Source organism: Triticum aestivum, chromosome 2D, assembly GCF_018294505.1.
Source record: "Triticum aestivum cultivar Chinese Spring chromosome 2D, IWGSC CS RefSeq v2.1, whole genome shotgun sequence".
Taxonomy (NCBI): domain Eukaryota; kingdom Viridiplantae; phylum Streptophyta; class Magnoliopsida; order Poales; family Poaceae; genus Triticum; species Triticum aestivum.
The window spans coordinates 457,534,420-457,539,674 of NC_057799.1; positions in this window are offsets into that span (position 1 = coordinate 457,534,420).

Here is a 5,255-nt window from a genome sequence, read left to right on the forward strand (position 1 = left end):
GGTGGAGGTTGTGCGGCGGCGGGGTAGGAGATGGTGGTCGACTAGTCGTGGCCTCGTTCGTGGGGAGGGGACGGAGGGGCACAGGAGAGAGGGCAGTTCGTGCCCGAACAACAGATAAGGTCGGTGGTTTTTTTTTTTTTGCAAACCCAGTTCGGTTAGTTTGTAGCTACAGCGGTATGATACGTCTTCAACGTATCTATAATTTTTTATTGTTCTATACTATATTATATTCTGTTTTGAATATTATTGGGCTTTGTTATACATTTTTATATTATTTTTGGGACTAACCTATTAACCGGAGGCCCAGCCCAGAATTGTTCTTTTTTGCCTATTTCAGAGTTTCGTAGAAAAAGAATATCAAACGGAATGAAACCTTCGGGAACGTGATTTTCAGAACGAACGTGATCCAGAGGACTTGGACCCTACGTCAAGACATCAACCACGAGGGCACGAGGTAGGAGGGCGCGCCTACCCCCTGGGCGCGCCCTCCACCCTCGTGGGCCCCACGTTGCTCCACCGGCGTACGTCTTCCTCCTATATATACCTACGTACCCTCAAACTAACAGATACGGAGCCAAAAACCTAATTCCACCGCCGCAACCTTCTGTACCCGTGAGATCCCATCTTGGGGCCTTTTCCGGAGCTCCGCCGGAGGGGGCATCGATCACGGAGGGCTTCTACATCAACACCATAGCCTCTCCGATGATGTGTGAGTAGTTTACCTCAGACCTTCGGCTCCATAGTTATTAGCTAGATGACTTCTTCTCTTTTTTTGGATCTCAATACAATGTCCCCCCCTCTCTTGTGGAGATCTATTCGATGTAATCTTCTTTTGCGGTGTGTTTGTTGAGACCGATGAATTATGGGTTTATGATCAAGTTTATCTATGAACAATATTTGAATCTTCTCTGAATTCTTTTATGTATGATTGGTTATCTTTGCAAGTCTCTTCAAATTATCAGTTTGGTTTGGCCTACTAGATTGATCTTTCTTGCAATGAGAGAAGATCTTAGCTTTGGGTTCAATCTTGCGGTGTCCTTTCCCAGTGATAGTAGGGGCAGCAAGGCACATATTGTATTGTTGCCATCGAGGATAACAAGATGGGGTTTATATCATATTGCATGAGTTTATCCCTCTACATCATGTCATCTTAGTTAAGGCGTTACTCTGTTCTTATGAACTTAATATTCTAGATGCATGTTGGATAGCGGTCGATGTGTGGAGTAATAGTAGTAGATGCAGGCAGGAGTCGGTTATTTATTTCGGACGTGATGCCTATATGCATGATCATACCTAGATATTCTCATAACTATGCTCAATTCTGTCAATTGCTCAACAGTAATTTGTTCACCCACCGTAATACTTATGCTCTCGAGAGAAGCCACTAGTGAAACCTATGGCCCCCGGGTCTATTTTCCATCATATTAATCTTCCAACACTTAGCTATTTTCATTGCCTTTTACTTTACTTTGCATCTTTATCATAAAAATACCAAAAATATTATCTTATCATATCTATCAGATCTCACTCTCGTAAGTGAACGTGAAGGGATTGACAACCCCTTTATTGCGTTGGTTGCGAGGATTTATTTGTTTGTGTAGGTGCGAGGGACTTGTGCATGACCTCCTACTGGATTGATACCTTGGTTCTCAAAAACTGAGGGAAATACTTACGCTACTTTGCTGCATCACCCTTTCCTCTTCAAGGGAAAACCAACGCAGTGCTCAAGAGGTGGTAAGAAGGATCTCTAGCGCCGTTGCCGGGGAGTCTACGCAAAAGTCAACATACCAAGTACCCATCACAAACCCTTATACATTATTTGCCATTTGCCTCTCGTTTTCCTCTCCCCCACTTCACTCTTGCCATTTTATTCGCCCTCTCTTTTCCCTTCGCCTCTTTTTCGCTTGCTTTGTCGTTATGGCTAGTCCTCTATCTTCTCCGTTGTCTCCCGAGAATGAAGTTCTAAATTTTAAGCAAAGGGAGGGAGAAAATCTAAAAGACGCTTGGTATAGAATTTGCAATGCTCAAAATAGATCTACCAGGAAGCAATCTACATCCGTTCTTCTCCGCAATTTTTATGTAGGCGCTACTCCTTGGTACAGATATATCCTTGATACCATTACCGGAGGGAATTTCTTGGGTAGCCATACTTTTGATTCTTATAATGCTATGATAGATTTGTTTGGCTCACCACCTCTTTTGGTTAATGGAACTATGTTAACTTTGGAGCATGTAATGCAAAGACTTGAAATTATTGAAAATAAAGTTGCTACTGTAGAGTTAATTGAAAATTTGGATAAAAAGATCCACAACCAAATTACCCAACATGGATCTAAAGTAGGAGTCACTTTGAAAAATATTACGAAGAAGGAACCCATAGTTAATTAAAGAATAAATCAGGATTCCACTAGAATCGATAAACTTGAGGGTATCATTACCAACTTGGGAACCAGTTTTTCTTCCGTAAAGAACACTCCCAAGTCCTCCAACTAAAATTGCCAAGCTTATGTATGTTCCTAAAAATAAGGGTGAATCCTCTAGTAAAGAAACCGCGGATCTCAAATCTACAAGTATTCATCCCAATCTTTTTGCTATCATTAAGAAACCATTTGCTACAAAAGAATTTTTTGGTTATGTGCCTAGAAACTCGATAATTAATAAAAAGAAAGAAACTCCTAACGATGAGAGATGTCTCATTGAAGAATTGCCTACCAAAGATGGCAATACCTAGATCTATCCTTGCTATTATGCCTAGCTAGGGGCGTTAAACGATAGCGCTTGTTGGGAGGCAACCCAATTTTATTTTTAGTTTTTTGCTTTTTTGCTTCTGTTTAGGAATAAATATTTGATCTAGCCTCTGGTTAGATGTGTTTTTATGTTTTAATTAGTGTTTGTGCCAAGTTTAACCTATAGGATCTTCTTGGATGATAGTTATTTGATCTTGCTGAAAATTGCAGAAACTTTCTGTTCACGAAAATAATTGTTAAAAATCACCAGAACGTGATAAAATATTGATTCTAATTGCTGCTGATCAATAAACAAATTATCTAGGTCTTCTATTTTGGCTGAATTTTTGGAGTCCCAGAAGTTTGCGTTAGTTACAGATTACTACAGACTGTTCTGTTTTTGACAGATTCTGTTTTTCGTGTGTTGTTTGCTTATTTTGATGAATCTATGGCTAGTAAAATAGTTTATAAACCATATAGAAGTTGGAATACAGTAGGTTTAACACCAATATAAATAAATAATGAGTTCATTACAGTACCTTGAAGTGGTGTTTTGTTTTCTTTCGCTAACGGAGCTCACGAGATTTTCTGTTAAGTCTTGTGTTGTGAAGTTTTCAAGTTTTGGGTAAAAGATTTGAGGGATTATGGAACAAGGAGTGGCAAGAGCCTAAGCTTGGGGATGCCCATGGCACCCCAAGATAATCTAAGGACACCTAAAAGCCAAAGCTTGGGGATGCCCCGGAAGGCAACCCCTCTTTTGTCTACTTCCATCGGTAACTTTACTTGGAGCTATATTTTTATTCACCACATGATATGTGTTTTGCTTGGAGCGTCTTGTATTATTTGAGTCTTTGCTTTTTAGTTTACCACAATCATCCTTGCTGTACACACCTTTTGAGAGAGACACACATGATTCGGAAATTGTTAGAATACTCTATGTGCTTCACTTATATCTTTTGAGTTATATAGTTTTTGCTCTAGTGCTTCACTTATATCTTTTAGAGCACGAAGGTGGATTTGTTTTATAGAAACTATTATTCTCTCATGCTTCACTTAGATTATTTTGAGAGTCCTACAAACAGCATGGTAGTTTGCTTTAACTATGTTAGGCATTCAAGATTATTAAAAAAATTCTTATGAGTGTGTTGAATATTATGAGAAGTTTGATGCTTGATAATTGTTTTGAGATATGAAGATGGTGATATTAGAGTCATGCTAGTTGAGTAGTTTTGAATTTGAGAAATACTTGTGTTAAAGTTTGTGATTCCCGTAGCATGCACGTATGGTGAACCGTTATGTGATGAAGTCGGAGCATGATTTATTTATTGATTGTCTTCCTTATGAGTGGTGGTCGGGGACGAGCGATGCTCTTTTCCTACCAATCTATCCCCCTATGAGCATGCACGTAATACTTTTCTTTGATGACTTGTAGATTTTTGCAATAAGTATATGAGTTCTTTGTGACTAATGTTGAGTCCAAGGATTATGCGCACTTTTCTTCCTTCCACCATTGCTAGCCTCTCTAATACCGCGCACCTTTCGTCGGTATCATACACCCACCATATACCTTCCTCAAAACAACCACCATACATACCTAACATGGCATTTCCATAGCCATTCCGAGATATATTGCCATGCAACTTTCCACCGTTCCGTTTACTATGACACGCTTCATCATTGTCATATTGCTTCGCATGATCATGTAGTTGACATCGTATTTGTGGCAAAGCCACCGTTCATAATTCTTTCATACATGTCACTCTTGATTCATTCCCGGTACACCGCCGGAGGCATTCACATAGAGTCATATTTTGTTCAAAGTATTGAGTTGTAATTGTTGAGTTGTAAGAAAATAAAAGTGTGATGATCATCATTTTTAGAGTATCGTCCCAAGTGAGGAAAGGATGATGGAGACTATGATTCCCCCACAAGTCAGGATGAGGCTCTGGACCAAAAAAAGAGGCCATAAAAAAAGGCCCAAATAAAAAAATGAGAGAAAAAGAGAGAAGGGACAATGTTACTATCCTTTTACCACACTTGTGCTTCAAATTATCACCATGATCTTCATGATAGAGAGTCTCCTATGATATCACTTCCATAAAGTAGTAGGAATTTTTCATTATAGAACTTGGCTTGTATATTCCAATGATGGGCTTCCTCAAAATGCCCTAGGTCTTCGTGAGCAAGCGAGTTGGATGCACACTCACTTAGTTTCTTTTGTTGAGCTTTCATATACTTATAGCTCTAGTGCATCCGTTGCATGGCAAGCCATACTCACTCACATTGATATCTATTAATGGGCATCTCCATAGCCCGTTGATACGCCTAGTTGATGTGAGACTATCTTCTCCCTTTTTGTCTTCTCCACAACCACCATTCTATTCCACATATAGTGCTATGTCCATGGCTCACGCTCATGTATTGCGTGAAGATTGAAAAAGTTTGAGAACGATAAAAGTATGAAACAATTGCTTGGCTTGTCATCGGGGTTGTGCATGATTTAAATACTTTGTGTGGTGAAGATAGAGC